Source organism: Carcharhinus amblyrhynchos, chromosome 18 (assembly GCF_965287045.1).
Source record: "Carcharhinus amblyrhynchos chromosome 18, sCarAmb.v2.hapA, whole genome shotgun sequence".
Lineage (NCBI taxonomy): Eukaryota > Metazoa > Chordata > Chondrichthyes > Carcharhiniformes > Carcharhinidae > Carcharhinus > Carcharhinus amblyrhynchos.
This window is the reverse complement of record NC_137341.1, coordinates 27,385,954-27,409,926: the sequence shown is the minus strand read 5'-3', so window position 1 is coordinate 27,409,926 and position 23,973 is coordinate 27,385,954. Positions and strand designations below refer to the sequence as shown.

Genomic DNA, 23,973 nt, shown 5'->3' with positions numbered 1-23,973 from the left:
CACTGTGAGGCAGCAGCGCTAACCCACTGTGAGGCAGCAGCGCTAACCCACTGTGAGGCAGCGGCGCTAACCCACTGTGAGGCAGCAGAGCTAACCCACTGTGAGGCAGCAGCGCTAACCCACTGTGAGGCAGCGGCACTAATCCACTGTGAGGCAGCAGCGCTAACCCACTGTGAGGCAGCAGTGTTAACCCACTGTGAGGCAGCGGCGCTAACCCACTGTGAGGCAGCAGCGCTAACCCACTGTGAGGCAGCAGAGCTAACCCACTGTGAGGCAGCGGCACTAATCCACTGTGAGGCAGCGGCGCTAATCCACTGTGAGGCAGCAGTGCTAACCCAGTGTGAGGCAGCGGCGCTAACCCACTGTGAGACAGCGGCGCTAACCCACTGTGAGGCAGCGGCACTAACCCACTGTGAGGCAGCAGTGCTAACCCACTGTGAGACAGCGGCGCTAACCCACTGTGAGGCAGCGGCGCTAATCCACTGTGAGGCAGCAGCGCTAACCCACTGTGAGGCAGCGGCGCTAACCCACTGTGAGGCAGCAGTGTTAACCCACTGTGAGGCAGCAGAGCTAACCCACTGTGAGGCAGCAGTGCTAACCCACTGTGAGGCAGCAGCGCTAACCCACTGTGAGGCAGCAGAGCTAACCCACTGTGCCACAGCGTGGATATGAAATTGACGAAAGGACAGTCGAGGACAGTGGGAAATGGTTCTTCCACAGGCCGGAGAGAGATATATAGCAGAGTTCTTTCGGGCTCAGGTTACTGTTTTTTTTACATGCGCCCTGAACGTTGTCATACAGGGCATGTTTTCAAAGATGGTGTAAAATTCATAAATTAGAAAAGATTGAGTATAATAACAGACTTCAGGATGACAAAGACTGACGAAATGGACAGACATGTGGTGAATTAAATTTGGCACAGAGAAGTGAAACTATTCAGAAAGGACGGAGAGAGACAGTGGGCCAGATTTTTGGGCAGTTGGGGTGACTCCATGAACCTTTAAAAATGGTGGTCAGGATCCAGATGTGGAAGTCTCACCCCAATTTCCGACAGTTCCAATTTTTGCTAATGGGGAAGGGGGTTGGGGCGTGATTCAGCCAAATGGGATTGCCAACATTATCTAGGTCATTTAACTTCACAGTGGTTAGCATTGCTGTTTCAATGTTTCAAGGTCCTTAAACAGCAGTGTCAAGAGTCACAAGTCGATGGCGTAGATACAAATAATTTTGAAGAGTGGATAAGGTCTATTGAAGTGTCATGAATTGAGATGTTTAAATCCCCTGCTCTTTAAACTTGGAAAGAAAAAACAAATTGGCTTAAGATATCAGTGAGAGTTAAAATAATAACGCCTGCTGGATTGCATCTGATGTAGGTTAGAAAGAAAAAGACCACCTGTTCCATAGTTTCAAGAAAGTTATTTTTTGACCTTTGTCCAGAACTGTTATGCCATTATGTATCCTTGGCTGAGTTTCAAAAGCTATGCAGGAGGTTCTAAATTCTAAGTTGGTTGACAGTTTAAAAAGATTATAGAATGAGCTCCCTTTGATGTGGTTACTGAATAGAAGTTTTTTTTTAATAACAGATTAAACACTTGAGGAGATTTAAAAAGCTTTGAGTGGGTTTCATGGATGGGATATATTTTCGCCATTGGATTTACTGGCATTATATGAAGGCTAAGGGACAGACATCAGTTATTCAAAGAAGCTTGAAAAGGTGGAGGCTTTTTCCTTAGAGCAGAAAATAATAAGGAAAGGTTTTGAGACTTTCTAAATCATGAAGCATTTTGATACAGAAAATAAAAATGTTTCTGGTGGCAGAATAATCAGCAACCACAGATTTAAGTCGATTGACAATCGAGGGAGCCTTTTTTTTAAAATCAGGGTTGTTGTTGCAACCAGGAAGGCTGGTGGAAATAAACTCAACAGTAAAATTCAGAAGAGAAATAAATACTCGAAAGTAAAAAAAATAGCAAAGCTTTGGGGAAACAGCAGGGAATTTGAATTAATTGGTATCTCTATCAAAGGGTTGGCATGAGCAGCGTAAACTGAATAGTCTGTTCAATTCATTCATCTGAAGAAAGTGTGGCTGGAAAGGTCCACATTTGTTGGCCATCCCTAATTGTCCTGGAGAAGATGAGACACCTTTGTGAACCACTTTAGTCCATAAGGTGTAGGTATACCAACAGTGCCCCGATTTTAGAATATAATGCAATAGGTAGATGATACATGGTGCATGTTAATGTCACTTTGTGCAGCTGCTGAGACCTAACTTAATACTGATGTCAATGTCCTGACATCCAGCTCCTAGACAATTCTTTCTGTGCAATCTTGGTCAGTTCATGTCTATAGCCCAATGGCTGACTGCACTTTAGCAGTAGCCAATTTCCAGTCACAGAAAACCTATGAGCTGCAGCGGAGCAAAGATTCAATGCTCGCAGCTTACTGAAAAGAAGGTAATGAGAACTGAATCTGAAGATGTTCCACCTTCCTGATTGTCACATTGAATGGGCACTGTGGATGTACTTCCGTTCTCACATCTGTTTGGCACACAAGTAAAAAATCTCCCCATAACTCTATACAGGAACCACCATAGCTAGTGTGATCTGCAGGCAAGAAATTTAATTCACTGAAGTAGAATAGCCAAATGGTTAATCATTCAGTAATTATTAATCAAAATCCAAGTTTCATTGTGATTTTCTAAATTTACTTGAATTTTAAAAATCCTGCCCATTGCTTCAAGCATGGGAATGTGGGAAAATTTCCCATTACTGGATTCTCATGAACGCAAACCAATTGACTTTCCCTGTCCTCAGCTACCCCCAGTAAATACACAGTTGGATGGTGCCTTCTCATTGTATTCACACCAATAAAGAAGTAGTCAATCTGCTCAAACATTATAAAGCAAGAAAATAAAGGAAGAAAGACTCATTTTAAATTGAACTGAAATCAAATAGATAAAGCCACACTGTGACTTCTCTCATGGTATTTCTTTTTGCCACAATCCTGCAATAAAATTCATGTTCTCTTCTTGATAAGACAATTTTCTCCATTTCATTTTCTTCAGCTTTCCTGTATTTCGTCAACTTTCCCGCTGAGGACATTTATGGCAGTCATCCTCCCAATCTTCTGTCAGTGCAGCTCAAAAGCCGGGGTCCTGGAAGTATATTTACGCATGGAAAGGTAACATTTAGATGAACACTTGAAATGCCACAGCATACAAGGTTATGGACCAAGTGCTGGAAAATGGAATTAGAGTAGATAGGTGTTTGATGGCCAGCACAGACATGATGGGCAGAGAGGCCTCTTTCGGTGCTGCAAAATTCTATGGGGGGGGAGTTTTCCCCTCCCACCCACCACAGAAATCATAGTGGGTGGGGCATGGACCATACAAAGGTCCTTTGACCTCAGACAGGATTTTCCAGTTTTGGGGTGAGCATGTCTGAAAAATCCTGCCCTATGACTATGACACTATGACACTAAAGAGGGCCTTGATCACCTGTACTCCTTTATTTGGGGAAGAACATGACTTGCGTCCATTGTCTCTCTAGCAATTGAATTTGAGAGCTCAGCAAATGCAATGTGCTGTACCAATGTAGAGTATGAGGTGCTTCAGTGTGCTCTGCACCTTGTTGCCTCAGTCATAAAGCCTTCTTCAGATAGATTTACGTTTGTCAAGAGAAATATGTTTTCCTGAAATGTGCAATAATCAAATATTTCCTACTCTGCTACAAGATACGATTGAAGAATTACAAATTTTACACTGTGTATTTATAATGAATTCCAGAGACATCCGTTAGTATAAAGAAGTTCCTTAGAAACTTTAACGCATGCGAAGCAGAGAGACAAAAGGCTTTGGCCTTTGGTTGAAGCTGTGCCTCTTTCAAAAGGGCAAAATGGATGCCAAGAATCCAGTACAGTGGGCTGTGTATATGCACACATTCCGTGCTGGAACTGCACTGTTCATCATGGTGAAGAAAATGGAAGAAGGCATTCGAAATGGACATTAGGTCATATTCATATGAAAATAGGGGGACCAATTCCTGCTTCGAGTTCCCTTCCTGAAATTGGTATACCTTATGCTCGGCCAGCCCTATACCAGCTGCCTTTAGAAAAATCCAGTCAGCATGCAGCACAGTTGGAAGCCAGTATCACCAAGTTATGTCTCTTTAGTTTACTTGGATGTGGAACTGGGAGGATCCGGTGTCCCCCTCCTCGCTCTGCATAGGCATTGAAGATACCTGGCTCAGGCCGATCACCTCTTCCACCTCTCTGAACTGAAGTTGAGCGTCACCACCAACACACACAGGCCCAAAATTCAAATTGGAGTCACTAATGAGCTACCTGCAGATGCCCAGTAGGCGATCTTGGCTTGCTGCACCATCTTGGTGTATACTAATATCCAGGAACATGTCTGTGGCCAGCAATTGGCTTTCACAGAACATGGAAGAGGCCATGGAAATTGAATCAACTGCACTGAAACTTCACTCATCGTCCTTGCATTTTAACTTGAGCAAAATTTGGTCTTGCACCATCGTTACGTGTGAACAAAAATGTCACTGCCATAAATGCAAACGAGTTTGAATATGTCATGAACACTTAATCTGAGAATTCAGCCCAATAAAAGAGACCACTGATTGCTTGAGCCATGAATAATGAAGGATAAAGGGTGACTGGTTAACTCCATGATTACAACCAATGTGTATCCTGTATAAATACTAGACTTACCATTCATCAACTCATTAAAATATTCAACTATATGCCATTATATGCTGAACAAGTTATTTAAAAGGAACGATAATGTGCCTGCTGAGCCCACATAGATTCCATTGAATTTTAATGGACTTTGAGGATAGAGACAAAAGGATTACAGTTTGCTCATTTCTATGGTGAATAATAATTTAGATTATACCTTGTTACTTAGGAATAATCTTTAGTACAGCCTGAAACCGTCTTTGAAGTAATCCATTCTCCGGGCTGCCAGTATGCTCTGCACAGTTTTAATCACACAGCTGTATCTTGTGAACCTCTATCCTGAGAACACTGTGCAAAATCTCAAAGTGGATCTCGGGCAGGGAAACCCGCCCAATGATCACTGAGGGAAGTTATCAAGCTGATGTGAGGTCCTGCAAACAGATCCCCCTTCTGTTGCTACGATGAGGGGACTGACGTCTGTTTGGCTTTTAGTTGACTTTTTAATGACCACTTCTGATCCCCTTAATGCTCAGCAGCCAATGGCAAAATTCCACAATGACAATCGCGCCAGAACTTACTAGAAGCAGCCATCATAAAGCAAAACACGGGAAACATAAAACAAAGTGGAATGAAAAACTGCACTAACCTTCTCTGCTCCAAAGACAACAACCTCAGCTTCCCCAGTCTCTCCACCAATTTAATTTAGGAGCGTATTCTCAAAAATCACCTCTGAATCCTCTCAAAGGACTTGACATCCTTCACAGAGTATAGTACCAGAATTTACTGTTAATGAATGTGACATCACCACTTGGACCGTTACCACGTGAGCGACATCAATCACTACTGCATCCAGCCAAGTTAGCCGAGCTCATATTTAATGGCCCTGTCTCCTTGCTCTACACGAGAAATGTCAGATTTGATAAAGTCAGACGTTCCCCGGAAGAGGGCATCTGTTACCTTTCAAATGCAGGGGAATACAGCTCCCTAGGTAACATTGCGCAGATCTCCTGTGGGTGATAGAGATGTCTTGGTGCCATAAGGAGTGAAGGCCATGCTGACCTTCAGCTCCACTATTAAGATCCTACGGGAAGTTGACTAAGACTTCAGGTCCTCCTGAAGGTGTTAACACAGGTGGCCAATTCCTTCTGTTGCAAAGGGTTGTTTCACATGTACTGATCTTCTGACAGTTCCTGATACAACCTTTCCACCTTGTACACCGAATGCACTGAACCTCCTGCATGGTGCCTTGCTCTCATAACTTTCTGCATCCCCTCTTCCTCCTGTAACATTACAATATTAAACAGGGGAATGCCCATTAGCAGGGCTCCTTTGATCTTTTGAATATGTCGAGAGGGTTGGGGGGAAGTCAAAGAAAATCTCAAATTCAGTCACTCACAGGTCAACAAATGTCAATAAGAAGCAACCAAATTATAAATTACAGCAGAGTTAAATCATTGGTCTGATAATCATTGGTGTAAATGATTATCAAATGATTGGTGATAAAAATCATTGGTCTATTTTAAAAATAAAGCTGCAAACTTGCTCTGCCCTCTTGGACTATGGCTAATAAACATAGAAACTAGAAGCCGGACTGGGCCATTCGGCCCTTCGAGCCTGCTTCGCCATTCATTTTGATCATGGCTGATCATCAAACTGCATTACTGCCATGCAATCAGATTCCTGTCACTCTGTGAGATGTTACAGTAACAATGAAGTTACCAGAAAACTGATGCAAATGTAGTATAATTGTGCTTTATGGCCTTCTACATGAGGCTGGAGCTACAGAGAGGCTCTCAACGACAGGTTCATGAAATTGGTCCAAAAGATCGGTGGTCAGTGCAGATCCAATGGGCTGAATGGCCTCCTTTTGCACTGTAGGGATTCTATGTTCTCTGATCTAAGATCAAGGCAAACCTGTCGTAGGGTAAAAAAATGGCATAAGATGCATGTAAATTTAACTGGTCTTTTGCATTCAAAATTGGCATTCGACAATACCTGTATCATCAAAACACTCCAAGAAAATAGGTAATGCCACTTTCATAGTGTGCAGCATTCACTGTTCACACTACCCTACACTTCCATGTAAAGAGTTTCAACAGAAATATAGACAATAAATAAAATAGAACTTTTCACAAAATCTATAAACACAATAATAATGGGACTTATTTTTATTCCCCACTGATTAGAGCCATAACATATGAGAAGTATCTTTCTCATATATTTATCCTCTTCTTACATTATATTTGTTCTTGACTTATGTTTATAAAACATCCAGATATTCTTCAAGCACATATACCTTTTGCCACATTACATACCAATAACTTTCCTGAACCAATACTTTTAAGCCGTGCTTGCCACTTTAACCGCAATCAAATCATAAAGGCCCAGCTGTCAGGGATTGATAACTGAATTCTACTCTTTCTGGGTCTTGGAGAGACTCAGCGAAAGTAACAAAAAAAAAACTCATTCTCTGGCTTTGTGTTTCAAATACTCCTTCACTTTCCTGGCTATTTTCATTCCTCTAGGCTCAGATGAGACATTGCCACAGTTGACAGTCAACCTGGCAGCTATTAACAGACAGTGCATTACTTACATCAACTCTAAAGCTTAAAGCACCAAGCATTTAGTGACTATAAGGAGACAGTATCCCTTTGTTGGAGTCAGATTTAAAAATGAGCAATATTTAATCTGCACAATGTTTATATTGAACCAGTAAAATGGGAGACATTTTAAATCCTGACTTCAATTTCCTCCCATCAACATAAAATGAGAGCTATTCATTTCCATTTAACAATCTTTTCCGGTTGTTTCACAGGTTAGAGCTTCAGTTGAATGTAGCTGCATCAGCTGTGCATGCCAGTCAGGTTCTGTGGAGGAACTCTCTGTCTATAGGAGAGAGGGAGGGAGATAAGTGAGGTCCGAAACCAAGCGTGGTAAACAAAGAGTGGTCTTGCTGAGGCAGCACTGTGGCTTGAGGAGCCAAGCAGATCTAACATCAAGTCTGGCCTCAAAATACTGCAAGGGCAATTTTGGGCCATTCTGGTAAAAGATTATGAGGGAAATTTTAATGTGCACACCTGGCAGAAACTGATAGAATCTATCACAGTCACCCCCCGACGATGATGTCATTTCCTTTCTACTGAAGGGAGCATGAGTGGCAAGGCCACAATCATTGTCCATCACTCGTTATATCTGAGGAGGGGCTGCTGTAATGGTTTGATACAGCTGATAGCGTGCTAGCCCACTTCAGAGGCAGTGCCGACCACTTTAGTGTGGATCACACTTAGGCCAGACTGAGTAAGAATTGCAGATTTACTTTTCTGAAGGACATTAAGAAGCAGCTGGAATTTTATAACAATCCAACAGCTTCATGATCACTTTGATTGATTTTGTTCCAGGTGTCTCTTTTCCAAAACTGAATGCAAGATTTCACCCTGCCGCCACAGCACTCAAACTCCAACTTAATTTCTCCAGATTTATTGTCCTATGTTATAACTAACTACACTACTGTTTCCCAAACTCTGCCAGGGGTTGACTGGAATGCTGAAGTCAATTGGCAGCCTTTTTAAGATACAAGTTTAAATCCTATGGTGCTTACAGGATCCTGATTAGCATTTTAGGGCTCAACCGAGCGGACCATGTAAGCAGCAAGGGTTGGTTAGCTGGAAGGCTGCTTTGTGATGTGAAGCAATGCCAACAGCACCGGTTCAATTCCTCCTACTGGTTGAGTTACCAAGAAGTTGCCTTCTCAACCTTGCCTGAGGTGTGAAGATCCGTGAGTTAAATCACCCACCAGTCAGCTCTCCCCTTCAAAGGGGAGAACAGCCTATAGTCATCTGAGACTGTGGCAATTTTATAAACTGTCAATCCAGCCAAGGAGGAGCCCAGAGGGTAAGTAATCATTTATTTGATGGCACTGGCAGACTGAGATCACCACCCCGTCCGTCCCCTACCATCTGAGGACAGACCTGGCTCAGAATTTTTCCAAACTGGGAGCTTGTAGGTTTCCTTTCATATTCGCTGGTCATTTTTAATGAGACACAGCCAGTAAATAAACAAGGCTACCAGGACTTTGAGACCAACTAATCTATGTACCTCCCGACCAGCAACTCGCAAATTGTCCTCGGGTCAGGATTGTATCCTGAGCTTTGAGTGATTTAACACTTTTGAACGAGATCAGTCAGAAAAGGTCATGCCGTTGCTTTGCACTATTCCCTGACCTTTATTTTCCCTCAACAGATTCTCAATCTATAAATCTCTCCCACCTGTGACTTTGCACATTAAAGTCAGACGTGTTGCATGGTAACATTGTATACTTCTCATTATTACAGGCTTCCTAATTATGGTGTTGCCATTTTGACAAAAGTAACTCACTCCTGTTTTTGAACGTCACGTAAAAATCTCAGTAGTGCCGTACTTTAGAGAGATTGTGATCTGAAAGATACCAGAAAAAATTTGTTTTCCTGGCACATCAGGTATGGATGGTCATATTTTTAATTTTGCAAACCATTCCGTAAGTGATTCTCAGCAGATCTCCCCAACGTTATTCAGCAGGCATAAGGATAAGCATCTAAAGCAGGGTTGAGAAGACAGCATTTTTACAATGTTTTATAAACTCTTGCCTCTCTGACACTGCAATGTGCAAAGGACAAAGCTTATTTCTAATTTTCTGGCTTGCTATTAATTCACCTTTTATTCCCATTCATCAGTACTTTCACTGATGAACACAACCTGATTACACTACTTGTGTGACATTTATTGTCACTGCTATTTTTTATATATGGTTGTGATCCTTTAATATTTAAACATCAGTGGGAGCGGGATTCTGAAGTGGTACAATTAGCTTTCTCCTCACACGGTTGGAGATCAAGCACGAGCTGCACTGGCAAAATTAAGAAAACAAATCCTACTACATTCTAAATACACAAGGCTAAGTTTGTCCCAGTTTCTGGGTAATCACTGAGGCAGATGTAAATGGACACAAACAGTTTTCCACAATTCTGAATTCCCATTCTTATATAAATCCAAGTACGTCAATGTTTGACCACAATTTGATGGCTTATAGAAACGATTAAATCCCTGGGAAGGAATAAAGACCTCAAAAGTGATAAGACACCAGTGCTGAAAATTTTGTACGTTTACTAACCTGAACAACAGAGGCAAAGTAGAAAGATACAGGTACACTTCTTCTGAAGGTCATATTAATTTATTCACAATACCTACCTTATAAATGCTGCTCTAATGGAATTAATACACTTTGCTTCCCTGTTTTTAAGTAACATTCAATAGTAACATAGCCACAGACAAAATTCAATATCTTGTAATCTCCATCAGCATTAGCTAGATCCTCTAGGTATGTTTGTGGTCCCCTTTTTCTGCTATAACAGAATCATTAAAATGAAGTTTCTGGTGATCAACTTAGCAAAGGCAAAGCAGTCTATGCAAATATTGAGTTGCCAGCAGAGATGCCATTAGTACTCCTTGCATGACCAGGTTTACTTCCTCTAATTACACATGAATACTGTGGTCAGACTTGTAATCTCAGCAGGGAGCTGAGACGATTAAAGACGAGAAAACAACGCTGAAATGTTTGTACTCACTGAATTGTTGTCTTTGTCTGCACAGCTATTGCACTCTGCCTTTGGATCCTGAAATCAATAACAAAATGGATCAGCAAACTTGGCAGCGATGCTAATGCTGGACTACTGTGAACTGTGCAAGAAACAAACGACGGTCGGTTCAGTAAAGGTAAATGAATATTTAATGGGTTAATGAATATTTATCTGAAGAATTTTGGAGCCGGAGACGTTACCTCGGACCCAAAGCAAAATTAACATCAGCATATTTTGAAAGGGAAACTTTGCAGCAAAAGTGAACAGACGACAAGCGGAAGATGTTGCAGATTGTGTGATTAACTTTCTTAAGAGCACATAATAAAGTCCAATGAAAAAGAACATTTAATTGACCATGTACTATGGTCTATAATCTGTATAGTCTATGTCTGAAACCTCCAAATATTTTCTCAGGGGAACATGATCACATCAACGTAGTTACTTGTCACACTTAAAAGCAGATTTTTAACCTGACCTTTTCCTCTGAGTCTTAATGAAATTAAGAAAGATTAGATTTACCACGAAGGTTAAATGGTTGCTTGATTCAGGTAAATGGTGCTGCACAGATTTTAGCAGCTTACTCAGTGTTCATCAGTAGATGGCAGCAAGGAGTTACAGATGACAGCTTGCTTGTTGGTGAAGTTGAACCTGGCATCAGAGGGCATCAGTAATGTGTTTAGTATTTAATTATATTTATACGCATTTTTTAGTCAAAATTCCCAGTGTTTCAGAGTTGGAGAGGAGACCATTGAAATGCAGGATTCCAGCCATATTCTACTTCTTAAGGCCTACATTTTCATTCATTCCTGTATATTCTGGGGGGCTTTAAAGTGCAAATATTTTACCTAGCAACAAGCAGACCTTCCAGCGGAATTTTACTTTGTGAAATGTCACGCAAAATCATATCAGACCAAGCACCAAAAAAGATATTACTCATGTACAATGAAGAGATGCTGTTGACAGATGGAATTTAGTGTGGAGTCTGTTTTGCGAATCCTCACCCTCTACAAGCAAAAGTTGTGGCTTAATTGTTGCTAAGTAACTATTTTAATTAGCTGCTATGTTTCTCCTACATTTTATTGGGCTGATGAATTCTAGCATTCTTCCTTCCGGAGATTCTAACTTTTATTCAATCGCTGACAGATTTCTCAAGTATTGCAAACCAATGGGCACATGTTTTAAGCACAAAATGAATTGATGTTAGATTCTCGAGACTGTTCAATCAATTTCAAATTATCCTGCTTTTCTGAATTTCTCTGAAATTACAACTCTTGGCACGAAGAATGTGGGAAGGTTGCCTCCCTTGAATAAACTCCTGCCAGCCCTATTTTTGCTCCAGGGTGGTGAGACCGAGATGAAGTCTGGCCCACTGCTTCCCCAGGCAAGGCCAAAGGTGGCAATAGAGGTGGGGTAGGGCAGGTTAGAACACCCCCACATTGACCCAGTTGTAAAGAAGAATATTGGGCCCTCAAACACCCTCCATGATCCTCATGCCCCATCCTGCCCCCATGCAGCCCTCTCTTGCCACCATTCCTCGCATGCCCACAAGTATCTTCCATAGCCACTCACCCAAGTCTCTACCACAAGATGATCTCAGGTACCATATCGTTGGCACCTTCTTCTATTAATAGAAGAAGCTTCTGACAAGCTAATGGAGCTATCATTAGACCACATATTCTGAAAAACATCCTCGAAAACCCCATTCAAAAAATGTTAATTCTCTCTTGTAAAAACAAACACATCCATGTACCATGTCAAAGAGAGATAATCCTTTAATAACCTCTTTAAACTGTCAAACAGTCAAAACAGCACTCTAATCAAATACATGGTTGTGTAGTTATTGAAAATCAACCAAGTATTCATAATGGGTTCAGCTGTCAAACATGTCAATGCAGCTCACAAATAATGAAGCATATTGAAATTACAAGAACAGATGGCTATGGTTTTTACTCAGCTACAGCAGATGGACTGTCAATCAAAACACTGGAGCAAATGTTTGTATTTTTTTAAGTGAAAGCTACAGAGCAGTGTTCTTTCAGTTGTAAAGGTGCGTGAACACTTAAATATCTTCCAATCATGCCAAGTAAATTTCCCAAGTATGTTTTCTTCAAGCTTTGAATACATAATAGCACTTTTTCCCATGCAAAACTTACTTTAATGCATCTCAACATTACACAATGCTGATCAGCTTGCCTTTGCAGGACAAAGCCCTATAATCAATCATAACAGTAAAGACACATCTAATTTACAATGCAACAATTGAAACTGAAAGAATGGGTTTTATTGCATTTTAAAGTCTATGAATGAACAAATTCCAGAAGCAGGTGACTTTTTTTTTGTTCTGCATTTGGAACTGGGATTTCCTTATGATTAAAAACTCCTCTGAGGGGTCATGAATCACATTTTCTTATAGAAGTGGTCCCACTCCACAGAAATTGCACAAAATTGCAGATTTGGACTGTCCACCTTAGCAATGGATGTGACAAGGCCAGGATATTGCATGCAGGGGGCTACCCGCACCCTTATCCCATGCCAGCAAAAAATTGCCCAAGAGAGGAATTGGGGTTTAATCCCGGAATCAGGTCACACTCAGTATTTTTAGAGGACTCCCGAGTTGGCTTAAATCAGTGAATATCCAAGCCTTATTATTCATGATAAAGCCTGTCATTTTGTCATTTATTCCCAATAGGTAGCAAAAAAAGTGTTTTATACACTGGTGGCTCAGTTAAATTTTATAAATCTGATCAACGATTCTGATGAGTAAGCAATGATTACTGTAATTGTGCCAGAGGTTTATGTAGCAGGCAGGATCTCTCACAGTGATCAGTTGCTGGCACAACATTATATCTGTCCCCATGCTGCATGACTCTCCTCCTGAGTCAAGAAAAGAAGATGCTGAAATACACAGCCGATCTGGCAGTATCTGTGAGGACAGAAAGCACAGATAATGTTTTGAGCCCTTTTGATTCTTTGTCAGAACTAAAGAGAGGGAGAATGTGTTAGATTTTAAAGTGCAGCTGTGAGAGATTGCAAAATATGTCACAACTTTAAGAACAAAATATGGCTGACCACAGGTGTGGGAGAGGGGGCATTATACACTGAGGCAACACATGTGGAGTCTGCATGTTTTTACTGTTCCTGCGTTGGTCTTCTCCAGGTGCTCTGGTTTCCTCCCACAGTCCAAAGATGTGCAGGTTAGATGGACTGGCTATGGTCAATGGGTTGCGGGCATAGGGCAGGGGAATAGGCTAAGGTAGAGTGCTCATTCGGAGGGTCGCTGTAGAATCAATGGACTGAATGGCCGCCTTCTGCACTGTACAGATTCAATGGCTGGTATTTCCAAGCCACTCACGCCTGCCTGCCGCTGCAAGTGAAGGTGGAGAATTTTTGTTCACTGCAGCGGGTCCAGAAAACCCCACTGGCATGAACGGCTGGAGAATTCTGCCTGATGTGTGGGATATTTTAAAAATTGATGGGGTTTGAGGTGGAGGAGAAAGGTCACAATCTGAAGCTGCCCAACTCAAAGTTGAGTCCCGACTTCAACGTGCCCAGCCGGAAGACGCCCAGCCGGAAGATGAGAAGCGGCTCCTTCAGCTTGCACCGGATCGTGTGCCTCTTCTGAAAACGTGTCAATGTTTTCTGCCAGTAACGCGAGCTGGATTATGAATAATATATTCAATGAGTTACTTAATTAGGTAAGCGAAGGTGAGGCTGAAAACAGCTGAGGCAAATAATGAGATGTCAAGTGCTTCAGCTTGGGCTGGGACAAGATTCAAACAGCTAATTCTGTCAGGAGGAACCAAAGGAATGTTCAGAAGTATGACATCAAGAGATTTGATCTTTCCAGCAGAGTGATTGTGCCGACTTCTAATGCTCCTGATAAAATATCTGTGGGTGCAGGAGCTGCATTAATAAACGAGAGAGAGTCCACACCATGTTCAAGAAAGTGCATCCTTCACTGGGAAGGATGTTTTGTTTTATCAAAAAGCCTTCCATTTTGATGGATATTTGTTCTTTGTGAATGAGGGCAAAGGGCTGAAATGCCATTTATAGTGAGCTGGCGGGCTCTCAAACAATTGGGAGTCAGTACTGCAAGTAGAAGGCGTTTGTTACGATGCCAGCCAGTGAACTTTCTGCATGTCTTAATTGAGAAATTACCATCAGAAACTGCAAGGGGTCGTGAACGTAGCCCACTTCATCAGGCAAACCAGTCTCCCATCCATTGCCTCTGTCTATACTTCCCGCTGCCTTGGGAAAGCAGCCAGCATAACTAAGAATCCCACACATCCCAAACATACTCCCTTCCACCTTCTTCCATCAGGAAAAAGATTAAAAAGTCTGAGATCACATACCAACCGACTCAAGAACAGCTTCCTCCCTGCTGCTGGCAGACTTCTGAATGGACCTACTATATATTAAGTTGATCTTTCTCTACACCCTAGCTATGACTGTAACACTCTGCACCCCTCTCCCTTCCTTCTCCCCTGTGTGCTCTATCAACAGTATGCTTTGTCTCTATAGTGCGCAAGAAACAATACTTTTCACTGTATCCCAATATATGTGACAATAAGAAATCAAGTCAAATTAAATCAGTTATCATGACCGCCAAATCAAAGAAAAATGCTCATCTTGAGAGAGTTAGAAAACTCTGGAAGATGCATCTTGATCTGATCAAATAATCCTGTGAAGGACTGCTGATGGCCATCATTTGTGATCCTCGCTGCTCTGAGCTGAACAAAATCAACGCAGCAACAAGAGATCATTCTGGTCGTTGAGAGTATTCATTCCTCGGACAAAACAGACCAGCAAAGGCATGAGAATTTCTATAACATGTTTTATCATGTTTTAGAAATGCACTAATTGTCATAATATGTTCAGTTCGGACTGGAGAACGCAATGAAACAAAATCTCCATCTACAGGGAAAACTATCTGAATAACCCATTTACAAAGAGAGTACTGTATGTGACTGCTGTTGAGTTAATAATACCTCCTGGGCTTCACGTTTGTTTTTTATCGTAACAGAACCGTGTCACTTTTCATTGATGATTATTTAAAAAAAGCCTTTCTTGTTTTGTCTCACTTAAGGAGTGTTAGAAGGACCCAATTTGCAGGAATCATGGAGAGCACCGTGACTTTCATAACACTGATGTTTTTTCAAAGATCTCAACGCAAATAATTGAACAGCACAACCATTCTTACAAAACTTATAACCAATTCTGTGATGGCTATGGAGTTCAGGCTTCTAAATGGTCCTATCATATATTGAGCTGATCTTTCTCTACATCCTATGACTGAAACATTATATTCTACACCCCTTCCTTTTCTCATCCCTTATGTACTCAATGAACGGTATGCTTTGTATAGTATGCAAGAAACAATACTTTTCACTGTATCCCAAAACATGACAATAATAATCAAATTAAACTAAGCATACAATGTGAATGCAAAGATAAAATGCAAAACCCGTGCAAACCATTGATGAGACTGCAAATAGAAAATTGTGATACTACTTTCAGAAAGTCATCTTGACTATGGAGAGGAGATTAATTAGGGTGATAGCAGAGAAGCTGTGCGCTCACATCCCATGGCTACTGAACCCATTTACCTTTCGTATCTGCTCTGTCACCATCACTGAACAGGGTCAGACTGAACCCCAAGTTACAGCTCTGTCCCTGATCTAGTTTCTCAAGGTGACCCCCCCCCCCCCCCCCCACCACCTCCCCTTCCCACCCTTCAGCCATTCCTCCTTTATCTGGGGAGCCGGAATTGTTCTCCTATGAGTGGAGAAGGTTAAAGGAAGATTAAATAGAAGCATTCAAAATCATGAAGGGTTTTAAGGGAAATAAATAAGGAGAACCTGTTTCTACAGACTGAAGTGTTGGTAACTAGGCGACGCAGATGGAAGGTAATTCGTAAAAGAGCCAGAGGTGAGGAGAGAATTTTTTTTTAATGCAGAGAGTTATGATGATCTGGGAAGCAGTGCCTGAAAGGATAGTGGAAGTAGATTCAATAATAACTTTCAAAAGGAAATTGTATAAGTACTTCAAGGGAAGAAAATTGCAGGGCTACAAGGACGGAGCAGGGAAATTAATTGGATGTCTCTCTCTCAAAGAAGCAAAATGAAGCATAAGATTTTGTGCTGTATGATTCTAAGGAGGGAATTTTAAATATTCGTCCCAAACCACATCGGTAGGAGAAGACGTTCAATTTCTGAAACCTGATTCCATGTAAATGTATCTACATCTGGTTTAGAACCATAGAATCCCTACAGTGCAGAAAGAGGCCATTCGACCCATCGAGTCTGCTCTGACCACAATCCCACCCACACCCTATACCCATAACCCCATGCACTTATCTTAGCTAGTGCCCCTGACACTAAGGGTCAATTTAGCATGGCCAATCCACCTAACTCACACATCTTTGGACTGTGGGAGGAAACTGGAGCACCCGGAGGAAATCCATGTAGACATTGGGAGAATGTGCAGATTCTGCATAGACAGTGACCCAAGCCAGGAATCAAACCTGGGTCCATGGTGCTGTGAGGCAGCGGTGCTAACCATTGTGCCACCATGCCTCCCCATTTGACTGCAATGAGTTTGGGTCTATCTGAGTAAGCTGCTCTGGGGAAGTGGGTTCTCAATTATAATATCTAAATAAGATTCTTTTGCTCAGATTTTGATAGCTATTTGCATCTACCTGTTGTCATCTGGATTCCCAGGGTTGGAGAAACATGGCAGCTAAAGGGAGGCAGGAGCTATCAGGGTCAGCTGTAAGTGCTATATTGTTTGTAGTCTAGGAGGCCAAGGAGTATTTCATCTCAACCCAGAAGCAAATCCTTGTACAAAGATTGGCTTATCCCCTGCACTCAGCATCCTTCTATCTTGTCTCACTGCAATCTCCTTCAGCCCCACAATTCTCTGCAAAATCTGTGTTCCTTCAGCTGCCGTTGCATGCACTCTGCCTTTCTTTAGCTCACTGTTGGAGGCCATTGTTATGTACTGGATGTTTGGCTTGTAAGCTAGTGCATTGTGGGATCTCAGGGTCCCTGTTTTCTCATGAGTTTGAGTGCAACAGTAATAAAGAACAGTTTCAATGTTCATGGTAGTTGATAACACTCATTCCAAATGGTCAGAATTTTTTTTTATTATTTGTTCATGGGATGTGGGCATCACTGGCTGGACCAACATTTATTGCCCTTCTCTAACTGCTCTTGAATTGAATGGCTTGCTAGGCCATTTCAAAGGAGCAGTTAGGGTCAACCACATTGCTCTGGGTCTGGAATCACATGTGGGCCAGACTGGGTAAGAGTGGCAAATTTGCTTCCCAAAAGGGCATTAGTGAACTAGATAGGTTTTTACGGCAATCAACAATGATTTCAGGGTCATAGTCGATTCTTAATTCCAGACATTTTTTGTTGAATTCATATTCCACCATCTGCTGTGGTGGCATTTGAACGCGAATCCCCAGGACATTACCCTGGATCTCTGGATTCTAGTCTAGTAACAATACCACTGCGCCATTGCCTCCCTGTTTCAGTGATGTCCTCTGTTACTGCTGAGAGTCCAACCAATGGACAAAGAGAACTGTTGAATCGGTACAGGTTACCAGCGCAACAGACAATGGACCTCAATTTGTCTCTCAGGAGTTTGAGAGTATTTTGAAAAGTTATGGAATTCATCACATCATCTCCAGGCCATACCACCTATCCACCAATGGATGAGCAGAAAGAGTTGCTCAAACCATGAAATACACTTTAAGGTTTTTGCAAGGACATTCCTCGATTCAAAAGTGTCTGGACACATTTCTGCTGACCTATCCAAACATGCTATGACTGAAGCATCTCCAGCATTCCTACTCATGAGACGGGCAGTGTGTACTTGCTCTGATCTTCTGAAGCCCAAACATGACAAGCTGTGTAAGATCAACAGCACAACCATGTGAAGAAGAGAACAAAGATCAAAGCCAAGAATTTTCTGTTTGGTGCAAGAGATTCTAGCTCATAATTATGCTACTGGAGCTAAGCGTGATTGTTCAGACTAGACCTGTTTCATACACAGTCCAAATGGGGCATGGTCTCACCTGGCAGAGGCATGTTGACCAACTGTGCTAAATCTAGCTCCACCTCGGGATGCACCTCTTGTGGAAGAGCTCATTTCCCAAATCAAGAAATGCCGACTCCAGTCTAACTCTCCAATCAAACTCGATGCAGGTTGAAGTCACCTCAACTTTATGACATTAGATAAAACTAAAGTTTGGCTACAAGTCCTAAATTAACATCAGTCTCCATTACTCTGTAAATGTACCAGAAGTCCGCCACAACCCACACTGGTAGAGAAGGCCTCCTGAGTGTCCCAGCTATAGATAAGGCAGTCTATCCTCTTTCCCGAATTAAGAAAATGGTTTATTAAACTGACATTTCCAGAAATATGTAATGTATTGTGTGTCTTGTCTGGCTTGCTGTAATCTGCAAGTCAGTGCATTGTGCGATTACAGGATCCACGTTTTCTCGTTGGTTTGACAGCGACAGCAATAGAAACCAATCGCAATGTTAATCACCTCCCCCATCTACTTGTGTACTGATTGATCTTGAAAAGTACCAAAAACATAACAGCTTTGTCTACAACTGTCAACACCCTAATATCTGGAATTCCGGGACATTGTTTCAAGCAGGGCTTTAGAGAGTTCAGAGGAATCTGGCTGAAGAATAAAAAGGTCCTGAATTTTCCATCCTTTCCTGCCAGTGGAATCTTCCTATCCTGCTGCCAGTTATAACCACCCCCTCCCATTCCCGGCTCCCCCCATGTTGGGTTCTCCAGGAGCAAAGGGTGCAAGCCATGCAAAACGCCAGAGACCTTGGTGCACCTGCGAAATCCTGCCCACCTCCAATGGGAAGCCACTTCCACTGCCAGAAGACACACCTCAGCGGTGGGGAGAGGGGGAGGGGAATGTTGGGAGGGGTCCAGAAAATCCTACCAAACATCTCTTTTCAGCAGAGTTCATTTGCGGGCTAGCTAAAAGGATTCAAAACTCTTGCCAAACTAAAAGATTCCTAACAGTGAGTTGAGCTTCTAGGGATTGCCAAGCTGAGAAGTGTGAGAGAGATTTAGATACAAGACTCCCGAGTTAAAGAATGTTTGAACCAGCAGAGTTCAGACTCCAGGTGACTATGCTTAAGATGTTATATCGATTTTTACTGTGTTTACCCCAGTCCAACGCCGGCATATCGACATCAAGATGTTAGCAACACCAGTGTTGAACTGGGCATCTACAACTGTGGGACAATTGGGGGCGATCTGAAGGAAAAATCTTGCCAAAACTAAGTGGAAGGCAGAAGAAGCTTCGGCCTTCAGAACAGTGCTCAGACCAAGTGGTTAAGCTTTCAATTTCGGATAAGCTTCTAACTTGAGATTATTGGTGTGTAAATCAAATGGGTGCAGGGGAAAGTTGAATGAGGAAGTTTTGTTTGATGTATAAGTAACCATGTTCATTTTTGTTTTAATATCTTTAACATAGTTTTAACATTTAAGATAGAATGTAGTTATTAGAATCATGGAATCTATGGCAATGGAGACAAGCCCTTCGGCCCAAACTGGTCCCACATTTCCTGTGGGGCTGCTGAGGCTTCGAGGCTGATAATCCTCTGACTGGGCCAGCAACTCTGCAGGTACACTCAATCTCCTTATCGATACAGCAAGCTTAGAGGCAACCAGAAAACAGGTCACCTCTAAGAACACTTCCCTGCTGCTGGGCAAGTACAGGCTCCAGTCTTGTATTTAATCTTGCCTGCAGGGTCTGAAAGCCTGTGGAAAAATACCATCCTTACTTTCCAAGGTGTATATAGCCTCCACAACCTTGTTATCAAAAGTACCACCTTGCATTTATGTGTATTGAAATTCATTCATCAGTTACACAGCTATATAACTGGAGATTTGTAATAATATTTTTACTTTATTTTAGTAACTTTCTGTAGAGGCAATATTTATTTTGGAAATGTTTAGTCATCTACAAAAGGTACATTTTTATAACTAGGAATTACTATCAAATCTTTGGTTTATTCACCATCTATATGGTGCTGCCTTTTTTCAGTTGGGAGACACATTTCTACTGTAATGTTTCATAAACATGTCCTTTGAAATATTGTGCCTTAGTACAAAATCAGTCAATCCCACATGGCCTCAGTTGTCAAGGATGTTGTGCAAGAAGAATGTTGCAATTCATTTAAGTTCTTTTACTCATTTTATTTTCCACCTTGTGCTATCACAACCATTTAAATGTCAACTTTCATGCTGTATTTGTTGGTTTTATGGTTTTCCAGGTTCACACAGCTTAAAGCAATTATATTTACACTTTGAATTTGATCTGATTTATTATTGTCACATGCACTGGGATACAATGAAAAATATTGTTTTTTTGTGCGCTAGGCAAAGCCCGCCGTTCATAGAATACATGGGATGAAGGAAAGGAGAAAGTGCAGAATGTAATGTGCTAGGGTGTAGACAAAGATCAGCTTAATAGATGATAGGACCATTCAAAAGTCTGATGGCAGCAGGGAAGAAGCTGTTCTTGAGCCAGTCGGTACATGATTTCAGAAATTTGAGATTAGATTAGGGGGTTTGATGTTTACCATCATAATATCTCCATTATAAGGGACCAATCCCACCATATTTCAAAGGTGGTGTGAGGTGGAGTTGGGCGTTTGACCTCTGGCAACAATTCTACGATGGCTTCAGAAGTGGGCAAGTGGCAAGGCTGGCAAGTTAGAAAGCGTGTCTTGATTCTCTGGCATTTCATCCAAATTGTAGCTTCAGGTTGTTTGACACTCTATCCCTCACTGCTCACACCCCTCACCCCCACAAACTCCATGCCCCTTGCCTCCTCCACATTCCTTCCATAGACTGCCTACATCCCATACATTCAACCAAGTATGCACCAGAGAACCAATGAACTATATAATAACATTGGTAAGTCTTGAAATTCACTTTATAAAAATCCATTTTGAAATCTGCTTTGAAAAAAACTGCTGCTCTTACAACTCTCAAAGGTGTCCGAGAAAGCCTTATAGCATCTGTCACAGATGCTTAAAATCACTTCACACTTTTTAATCTTATCCAAATAAATATACAGTAATTGAAAGAAAGTTAAAAAAAATAACTTATTATAACCTCATAAAGATGTCAATAAATCAAAGCAAATACTCACCTTCCGCCGGTGAAAATAAATACCTGGTTTAACCACTCATGAGTCTTGGACAAACAATCATAATGAAGCCAATGTGAACAGTGCCAAAAGAAACAGATACTCAGAGAACTATTTCTCAAGATGAACTTATTATGAATACTTGGCTGAGCTTATGTGGTTCACTGGTTCTACGGCACATACTGAATGGGTGGGCATAGGCAGGAGAGCATTGGAAGAAGGCCATGGGTATTATTGTTTAAATATTGCTTTTGAAAGGGTTGTGAATCCAAGTTATGGCTCACAACTCTTCCTAGGGATTGCAAACCCTTGAGAAGTTGTTTGAATTGCATTTAAATTCATGGGGCGTATGATGGGACTGCAGGATGCAGGCTCATAACCTTTTATCCCATGCTGGCAAATATTGGGGATGGGAATTCAAGAACCAGGTCTCATCCGCCATTGTTAAAGACACCCAGAGTTGGTCACATTCTGTGAAAATCTGGCTTCTTGGGCAAATTCTAAGCAAAAAAATGGCAGTATTGTTTCCTGTAAAACAACTGGCATGTTTCTCCCCAGAGAAACAAATTGATTTCTCTCCAAATCTAACCAAACTCTGCCAAAAGGAGATCAAGAGGGGTGCGTTTCATGCCATCATACAGTGGGACAGGGCCTAAACATGCTGGAAAAACACAGTTACATAGTGATTGGGACACCTTCTTTAAAGGGTGCCCCTATCATAGCCTGGATAAACTTCCACTCCCCAACCCACCACAGAGGTCTCGGGGGCTCCCTAATCAGAGTCAGCCCTTCCCCCACCCTTCATCATCAGAATCTTCCCCCTCCTCACAGTCTGAGCTGGCACCCACCTCCTGCCCTCCCAACAGCCATTGCAAGCAGCCCCGAATCCTACATCCACTCCCGGCCAGTGCCATATCTAAGGGAAATCTCCAATGGGGTCGCTTTCCTTGGCACAGGCGGACACTGCCAGGCTGTCACAGGCATGGCGCCAATTTGGCAGTGCCAAGGGACAGTGCTGGGGGCATTGCCAGAGCACTGCCTCACCATGATTGGAAAACGGCTAATGTTACGCCGTTGTTTAAGAAGGGTGCCAGGCAAAAGGCAGGGAATTATAGGCCGGTTAGTTTAACGTCTGTGGTAGGTAAAATGTTGGAATCCGTCATTAAGGAGGAAATTGCGAGGCATCTTGAAGGGAATTGCTTGATAGGGCAGACGCAACACGGTTTCATTAAAGGGAAGTCGTGTCTGACAAATTTACTGGAGTTCTATGAGGATGTGTCTAGGGCAGTGGATAGAGGAGAGCCGGTGGATGTGGTCTTTCTGGATTTTCAGAAGGCGTTTGACAAGGTACCTCACAAGAGGTTATTGCAGAAGGTCAGGGGACATGGAGTTGGGGGTAGGGTGTTAGCGTGGATAGAGGATTGGTTGTCAAATAGGAGGCAGAGAGTGGGGGTCAATGGGTGCTATTCGGATTGGCGGTTGGTGACTAGTGGGGTGCCCCAGGGGTCGGTGCTGGGGCCTCAGCTATTTACCATTTATATAGATGATCTGGAGGAGGGAACCGAGTGCAGGGTGTCGAAATTTGCTGATGACACCAAGATTGGGGGAAAGGCAAATTGTGCGGAGGGTGTGGAGAGTCTGCAGAAGGATCTAGATAGGCTGGGCGAATGGGCCAGGAAATGGCAAATGGAATTTAATGTTGGCAAGTGTGAGGTGGTCCACTTTGGTAGGAAGAATGGTAGGAAGGACTATTACTTACGTGGCGAAAAACTGCAGCAGGCGACGGTGCAGAGGGACCTCGGGGTCCTTGTGCATGAGTCGCAAAAACCCAGCTTGCAGGTGCAGCAGGTGGTCAGGAAGGCGAATGGGATGCTGGCCTTCATAGCGAGGGGGATTGAATATAAAAGTAGGGAGGTCTTGCTGCAGCTGTATAGGGCATTGGTGAGGCCGCAGCTGGAGTACTGTGTGCAGTTTTGGGCACCGCACCTGCGCAAGGATATTTTGGCCTTGGAGGGAGTGCAGAGGAGGTTTACTAGGCTGATACCGGAGTTGAGGGGATTGAGCTATGAGGAGAGGCTGAATAAACTAGGCTTGTACTCGTTAGAGTTTAGAAGAATGAGGGGAGATCTCATTGAGACGTATAAGATGATGAATGGGATGGATAGGATAGAGGTGGAGAGACTCTTCCCGCTCAAAAAAGACAGTAGGACTAGGGGGCACAGCCTCAAGATAAAGGGGAGGCGGTTTAGAACGGAGTTGAGGAGGAACTTCTTCACTCAAAGGGTGGTGAATCTCTGGAATTCTCTGCCCGTTGAAGTGGTGGAGGCTGCCTCGCTAAATATTTTTAAGAAGCAGGTTGATGGGTTCTTGATAAGAGAGGGGATTAAGGGTTATGGGGAGAGGGCGGGAAAGTGGAACTGAGCCACGACAGATCAGCCATGATCTTATTGAATGGCGGGGCAGGCTCGAAGG

At 42.5% G+C, this 23,973-nt stretch overlaps 1 protein-coding gene across 4 annotated transcripts in view; it reads right to left on the bottom strand.

Moving 5' to 3' along the window:
• Positions 1–23,973, bottom strand: part of rbfox1 (RNA binding fox-1 homolog 1) — a 1,792,700-nt gene that overhangs the window by 1,163,220 nt on the left and 605,507 nt on the right. For all 4 annotated transcript variants that reach the window (XM_080206634.1, XM_080206632.1, XM_080206635.1 and 1 more), the window contains exon 3: positions 10,293–10,340. The gene's annotated coding sequence lies outside the window, so the exon portion shown is untranslated. The remainder of the gene's footprint in view (positions 1–10,292; positions 10,341–23,973) is intronic.